General features: G+C 45.1%; 1 pseudogene; it reads right to left on the bottom strand.

The window, feature by feature from the left end:
- Positions 1-5,620: 5,620 nt before the first annotated feature.
- Positions 5,621-5,740, bottom strand: LOC134953883 (5S ribosomal RNA; annotated as a pseudogene).
- Between the last annotated feature and the right edge of the window lie 2,715 nt (positions 5,741-8,455).

Genomic DNA, 8,455 nt, shown 5'->3' with positions numbered 1-8,455 from the left:
TTGAAATCATTCTCCACTGCGCTTGAGACAGGTGCATTCCACCTCCTAAATCGTGCTCAATTGTATAGGCTTGAATGGCCTTTTGCTGCTCCTCCAACCTCTGAAGCATATACAGGGTTGAATTCCACCTCGTTACCACTTCTTGCTTCAGATGATGGCAGGGCAGGTTCAGTAGTTTTTGGTGGTGCTCCAGTTTTCTGTACGTGGTGCCTGTACGCCGAAAGTGTCCCGCAATTCTTCTGGCCACCGACAGCATCTCTTGCACGCCCCTGTCGTTTTTTAAAAAATTCTGCACCACCAAATTCAAGGTATGTGCAAAACATGGGACGTGCTGGAATTGGCCCAGATTTAATGCACACACAATATTGCTGGCGTTGTCCGATGCCACAAATCCACAGGAGAGTCCAATTGGGGTAAGCCATTCCGCGATGATCTTCCTCAGTTGCCGTAAGAGGTTTTCAGCTGTGTGCGTATTCTGGAAAGCGGTGATACAAAGCGTAGCCTGCCTAGGAAAGAGTTGGCGTTTGCGAGATGCTGCTACTGGTGCCGCCGCTGCTGTTCTTGCGGCGGGAGTCCATACATTTACCCAGTGGGCTGTCACAGTCATATAGTCATGACCCTGCCCTGCTCCACTTGTCCACATGTCCGTGGTTAAGTGGACATTGGGTACAGCTGCATTTTTTAGGACACTGGTGACTCTTTTTCTGAGGTCTGTGTACATTTTCGGTATCGCCTGCCTAGAGAAATGGAACCTAGATGGTATTTGGTACCGGGGACACAGTACCTCCAACAAGTCTCTAGTTGGCTCTGCAGTAATGATGGATACCGGAACCACGTTTCTCACCACCCAGGATGTCAAGGCCTCAGTTATCCGCTTTGCAGTAGGATGACTGCTGTGATATTTCATCTTCCTCGCAAAGGACTGTTGAACAGTCAATTGCTTACTGGAAGTAGTAAAAGTGGTCTTACGACTTCCCCTCTGGGATGACCATCGACTCCCAGCAGCAACAACAGCAGCGCCAGCAGCAGTAGGCGTTACACGCAAGGATGCATCGGAGGAATCCCAGGCAGGAGAGGAATCGTCAGAATTGCCAGTGACATGGCCTGCAGGACTATTGGCATTCCTGGGGAAGGAGGAAATTGACACTGAGGGAGTTGGTGGGGTGGTTTGCGTGAGCTTGGTTACAAGAGGAAGGGATTTACTGGTCAGTGGACTGCTTCCGCTGTCGGCCCAAGTTTTTGAACTTGTCACTGACTTATTATGAATGCGCTGCAGGTGACGTATAAGGGAGGATGTTCCGAGGTGGTTAACGTCCTTACCCCTACTTATTACAGCTTGACAAAGGGAACACACGGCTTGACACCTGTTGTCCGCATTTCTGGTGAAATACTTCCACACCGAAGAGCTGATTTTTTTGGTATTTTCACCAGGCATGTCAACGGCCATATTCCTACCACGGACAACAGGTGTCTCCCCGGGTGCCTGACTTAAACAAACCACCTCACCATCAGAATCCTCCTGGTCAATTTCCTCCCCAGCGCCAGCAACACCCATATCCTCCTCATCCTGGTGTACTTCAACACTGACATCTTCAATCTGACTATCAGGAACTGGACTGCGGGTGCTCCTTCCATCACTTGCAGGGGGCGTGCAAATGGTGGAAGGCGCATGCTCTTCACGTCCAGTGTTGGGAAGGTCAGGCATCGCAACCGACACAATTGGAGTCGGACTCTCCTTGTGGATTTGGGATTTCGAAGAACGCACAGTTCTTTGCGGTGCTACTGCTTTTGCCAGCTTTAGTCTTTTCATTTTTCTAGCGAGAGGCTGAGTGCTTCCATCCTCATGTGAAGCTGAACCACTAGCCATGAACATAGGCCAGGGCCTCAGCCGTTCCTTGCCACTCCGTGTGGTAAATGGCATATTGGCAAGTTTACGCTTCTCCTCCGACAATTTTATTTTAGGTTTTGGAGTCCTTTTTTTACTGATATTTGGTGTTTTGGATTTGACATGCTCTGTACTATGACATTGGGCATCGGCCTTGGCAGACGACGTTGCTGGCATTTCATCGTCTCGGCCATGACTAGTGGCAGCAGCTTCAGCACGAGGTGGAAGTGGATCTTGATCTTTCCCTAATTTTGGAACCTCAACATTTTTGTTCTCCATATTTTAATAGGCACAACTAAAAGGCACCTCAGGTAAACAATGGAGATGGATGGATTGGATACTAGTATACAATTATGGACGGGCTGCCGAGTGCCGACACAGAGGTAGCCACAGCCGTGAACTACCGCACTGTACTGTGTCTGCTGCTAATATATAGACTGGTTGATAAAGAGATAGTATACTCGTAACTAGTATGTATGTATAAAGAAAGAAAAAAAAAACACGGTTAGGTGGTATATACAATTATGGACGGGCTGCCGAGTGCCGACACAGAGGTAGCCACAGCCGTGAACTACCGCACTGTACTGTGTCTGCTGCTAATATATAGACTGGTTGATAAAGAGATAGTATACTCGTAACTAGTATGTATGTATAAAGAAAGAAAAAAAACCACGGTTAGGTGGTATATACAATTATGGACGGGCTGCCGAGTGCCGACACAGAGGTAGCCACAGCCGTGAACTACCGCACTGTACTGTGTCTGCTGCTAATATATAGACTGGTTGATAAAGAGATAGTATACTCGTAACTAGTATGTATGTATAAAGAAAGAAAAAAAAACCACGGTTAGGTGGTATATACAATTATGGACGGGCTGCCGAGTGCCGACACAGAGGTAGCCACAGCCGTGAACTACCGCACTGTACTGTGTCTACTGCTAATATAGACTGGTTGATAAAGAGATAGTATACTCGTAACTAGTATGACTATAAAGAAAGAAAAAAAAACCACGGTTAGGTGGTATATACAATTATGGACGGGCTGCCGAGTGCCGACACAGAGGTAGCCACAGCCGTGAACTACCGCACTGTACTGTGTCTGCTGCTAATATATAGACTGGTTGATAAAGAGATAGTATACTCGTAACTAGTATGTATGTATAAAGAAAGAAAAAAAAAACACGGTTAGGTGGTATATACAATTATGGACGGGCTGCCGAGTGCCGACACAGAGGTAGCCACAGCCGTGAACTACCGCACTGTACTGTGTCTGCTGCTAATATAGACTGGTTGATAAAGAGATAGTATACTCGTAACTAATATGTATGTATAAAGAAAGAAAAAAAAACCACGGTTAGGTGGTATATACAATTATGGACGGGCTGCCGAGTGCCGACACAGAGGTAGCCACAGCCGTGAACTACCGCACTGTACTGTGTCTGCTGCTAATATATAGACTGGTTGATAAAGAGATAGTATACTCGTAACTAGTATGTATGTATAAAGAAAGAAAAAAAAACCACGGTTAGGTGGTATATACAATTATGGACGGGCTGCCGAGTGCCGACACAGAGGTAGCCACAGCCGTGAACTACCGCACTGTACTGTGTCAGCTGCTAATATATAGACTGGTTGATAAAGAGATAGTATACTCGTAACTAGTATGTATGTATAAAGAAAGAAAAAAAAACCACGGTTAGGTGGTATATACAATTATGGACGGGCTGCCGAGTGCCGACACAGAGGTAGCCACAGCCGTGAACTACCGCACTGTACTGTGTCTGCTGCTAATATAGACTGGTTGATAAAGAGATAGTATACTCGTAACTAGTATGTATGTATAAAGAAAGAAAAAAAAACCACGGTTAGGTGGTATATACAATTATGGACGGGCTGCCGAGTGCCGACACAGAGGTAGCCACAGCCGTGAACTACCGCACTGTACTGTGTCTGCTGCTAATATATAGACTGGTTGATAAAGAGATAGTATACTCGTAACTAGTATGTATGTATAAAGAAAGAAAAAAAAACCACGGTTAGGTGGTATATACAATTATGGACGGGCTGCCGAGTGCCGACACAGAGGTAGCCACAGCCGTGAACTACCGCACTGTACTGTGTCTGCTGCTAATATAGACTGGTTGATAAAGAGATAGTATACTCGTAACTAGTATGACTATAAAGAAAGAAAAAAAAACCACGGTTAGGTGGTATATACAATTATGGACGGGCTGCCGAGTGCCGACACAGAGGTAGCCACAGCCGTGAACTACCGCACTGTACTGTGTCAGCTGCTAATATATAGACTGGTTGATAAAGAGATAGTATACTCGTAACTAGTATGTATGTATAAAGAAAGAAAAAAAAACCACGGTTAGGTGGTATATACAATTATGGACGGGCTGCCGAGTGCCGACACAGAGGTAGCCACAGCCGTGAACTACCGCACTGTACTGTGTCTGCTGCTAATATAGACTGGTTGATAAAGAGATAGTATACTCGTAACTAGTATGTATGTATAAAGAAAGAAAAAAAAACCACGGTTAGGTGGTATATACAATTATGGACGGGCTGCCGAGTGCCGACACAGAGGTAGCCACAGCCGTGAACTACCGCACTGTACTGTGTCTGCTGCTAATATAGACTGGTTGATAAAGAGATAGTATACTCGTAACTAGTATGACTATAAAGAAAGAAAAAAAAACCACGGTTAGGTGGTATATACAATTATGGACGGGCTGCCGAGTGCCGACACAGAGGCAGCCACAGCCGTGAACTACCGCACTGTACTGTGTCTGCTGCTAATATAGACTGGTTGATAAAGAGATAGTATACTACTAATATTATATATACTGGTGGTCAGGTCACTGGTCACTAGTCACACTGGCAGTGTCACTCCTGCAGCAAAAGTGTGCACTGTTTAATTTTAATATAATATTATGTACTCCTGGCTCCTGCTATAACCTATAACTGGCACTGCAGTGCTCCCCAGTCTCCCCCACAATTATAAGCTGTGTGAGCTGAGCACAGTCAGATATATATATATACATTGATGCAGCACACTGGGCTGAGCAGTGCACACAGATATGGTATGTGACTGAGTCACTGTGTGTATCGTTTTTTTCAGGCAGAGAACGGATATATTAAATAAAACAAACAACTGCACTGTCTGGTGGTCACTGTGGTCGTCAGTCACTAAACTCTGCACTCTCTTCTACAGTATCACAGCCTCAGGTCAATCTCTCTCTCTCTCTCTCAACCCTAATCTAAATGGAGAGGACGCCAGCCACGTCCTCTCCCTATCAATCTCAATGCACGTGTGAAAATGGCGGCGACGCGCGGCTCCTTATATAGAATCCGAGTCTCGCGAGAATCCGACAGCGTCATGATGACGTTCGGGCGCGCTCGGGTTAACCGAGCAAGGCGGGAGGATCCGAGTCTGCTCGGACCCGTGAAAAAAACATGAAGTTCGTGCGGGTTCGGATTCAGAGAAACCGAACCCGCTCATCTCTAGTGCTGACATGGACGTAATCCTTACTGTGAGTACAATTATACATCGAGGCTATGGGTATCGAAGTGAAACTGATTACAAGTGACAGAAAATGATGTTGGGTAACCTGTAACGGTATCGCCCTCCATATTCAGTGTTTATCTGGTTTATTGTGCAAATCGTGAACCTGTTTGGTATTCAGTGATGTCAATACGGTCTCTAGTTGGCTTGACGTCATTTTGTCCTTCTTTACAGTACCTGATATTCCCAGGCAGTCCCCCTCCCTGGTACTGATCAGGCCCAAAACACTGCTTAGCTTCCAAGATCGGACGAGATTGGGCGTGCCAGTGTGGTTTGACTGTACATGAAAGTAGACATCGTAACACCAGAAACAGCACTCGAGTCTTAGTAGTTATATATTTTTATTAGTATTACCAGTGTACAAAAAGGCAATGGTGAGGGTTGTGGGGATGTGCGAGAGCAGGTTGTGGTGGGAACCGGTGGGACCCAGGGATAATTAGATGATACAGCACCTCATAGAAAAGGTGCGATCTCATAACCTTCATTTAGACCCATGGGTTGTAGGGTCTGCAGCTGGAATATCCAGTACATCTCCCTTCTCGAGAGTTTATTCGCCAGGTCTCCGCCTCTTTCTCCCAGACATACGTGTTCTATAGCTTTAAACGTGAGGTCCTCAGGATTAGAATTGTGTTGTGACGTAAAATGTCTGGAGACAGTATGGCTCTCCACTTTATTTTTAATGTTTCTTATGTGCTCCTGGATCCTCATTTTTTACGGTCTCTTGGTCTTGCCCACGTACTTCTTCCTACAGGTGCATTCCAGTAGGTATATTACGGACTTCGTGTTGCAGTTCATGAATTCTTTGATATTGTAATCTTTCTTGTCCGTCATACCACTGAAGGTTTTCCTGTCCCGATGTAAGTACTTGCATACGTTACATTTCCCGCATTTGTATGAACCCACACATTTAGGCATCGGAGTATTCCTGGTGGACTTCTCCTTAAGCAAACTCGGTGCGAGATGGTCCTTCAAGTTTCTGGATTTCTTGAAGATGAGTAAAGGTTCGGGCGGTAGGACCTCCTTAAGAATCGGATCCATGAGAAGAACGTTCCAATGGTTCTTGAGCGAATTCCTAATGACCCTTTCGTGTTGACTGTAGGTGGTAACAAACGCGACCATTTCTTTCTTGGCGTCTCTTGGTTTGTACCTCAGGAGGTCCTCTCTATTCACCTTTCTCGTTTTCTCCAGTGCTTCCTTCAGAACGGGATCTGGGTATTTTTTGTCCTCGAATCTTTTGCTGTAGATCTCCAACTGATCCTCACAATCCTTGGGATGCGTGCAGTTCCTCTTAATCCTAGAGAACTGTGATGCCGGGATGTTATTTTTCCATTTTTGGAGGTGGTTGCTTTGGTAATGCAAATAACTGTTCATATCCACCTCTTTGATAAAGTTCTTAGTGGTGATGCCTCCATCCTCCCCCATTAAAATCAGATCCAAGTATTCGACAGATTTAGCATTAATATTTGAGGTAAAAGTCAGATTCATGTCATTATTTCCCAGCATAATTAAGAATTCATTAAAAGATTCGACCGTGCCGTTCCAAATAATTAGAATGTCATCAATGTATCGTCTATATAGCACCACATTCTCCTTAAAAGCCTTAGAGCCGTAAACATGTGTTTTTTTCCCAACATCCCATAAACAAGTTTGCAAAACTAGGGGCAAAAATCGTCCCGCATGCGCAATAAGAAACCGGAAGTGGGGCGGAAGTTAGCCCGGAACACGTGACCCGCGATCCCCGTCACCGGAAGTGTGGCGGAAGTGCCGCACTTTAGTAATAATGCACATTTTGAACCTACGGACACTGTTTTAAGCACTTAAACATTTCGTTTTTTCTTAATTATGTACCCACAGTGATTCCTAGAGCTAGGACTTTGTTAAACACCATTTCCTTGACTGTTCTCCAGACCAAATGTATATAATTAGGTCACATGACTGAGTGTGACATCACAATCCCTGAGCAAACATATCAGGGTATAAATAGCTGGTCAATTCAGTAGGTCCCTACCCTTTGAAGAAGTCTGATTGAGACGAAACGCGTTGGGTGCCCTGCAGTGACCCCCCCAGCCTTTTAAAAAGCTAAGTCCAAATCCCTTACCTTTTTATTGAGATTTTATATGCTTTTAAACCAAATATTCTGTATTTTATTCCATTATTATATTAAACGGCTTGTTTGTTAATTTTATATCTTTTGGCTCATAAATCGTATTTTATAGTGCATGTATTTTAAACAACACCAGTCGCCGGTACCCATATTCCCCCATTCTATATAACATTTAAACAACATTAAGAAAAAACCCGCATTGGGGTAACCGATCCGTCTAAGGATCTGGCACCCAAGAGGCCAAACAGCCAGAGGCGGGTATGGGGCGGATAAGGGAGCCACCGCCAAAGGCATGGCGATAATGAGATAAGACATTGTAGTAAACAGTATACATATATAAACAGAACTGAGTGTAAATATGTGATAAACCTTAAACCTCATCAACAGAAGGAAATCTTCGAATAGTGAAAAATATAAGAAATCTCGCAATAATAGCACAAGAGTTAGTAATAATCAATAACCCATTACGCATCGGGGAGGATGAGGCCAGGACCTCGGCAACAGCAGAGGTTCACACGGAGGTTCCCCAGAGGCGTGGAATGATATCACGCTACAAACCAAGAATAGCGTCACGCTGTAACCTGTAGAGATACCGGAAGTAGGACTAGGACAAACAAGGGGCCCAGATAATCGGTCAGGTAACTTGCGAATCCTTGTTGAGAGGGGATCCGATTGTGCCTTTCCCTCCAGCTTTTCGTACCACCTGCCAAGGTGGTCCTGTGTCCAGGGGTTGTAAAGATGGCAGCTCTGGAATAGGGAAGTCCCAATCGCGTAGATCAGGTTTTGGTATGCCAAGTCCCGTGCAGAACTCTGGGAGATCTGAGTGCGAATTGAGGGTGTGAGTTTTCCCCGATGAAGAGACCTGGAGGCTGAAGGGAAAGCCCCACCGATATTTC

The sequence above is a fragment of the Pseudophryne corroboree genome, chromosome 8, assembly GCF_028390025.1.
Source record: "Pseudophryne corroboree isolate aPseCor3 chromosome 8, aPseCor3.hap2, whole genome shotgun sequence".
NCBI lineage: Eukaryota > Metazoa > Chordata > Amphibia > Anura > Myobatrachidae > Pseudophryne > Pseudophryne corroboree.
This window is presented reverse-complemented; position numbering and strand designations above follow the sequence as displayed.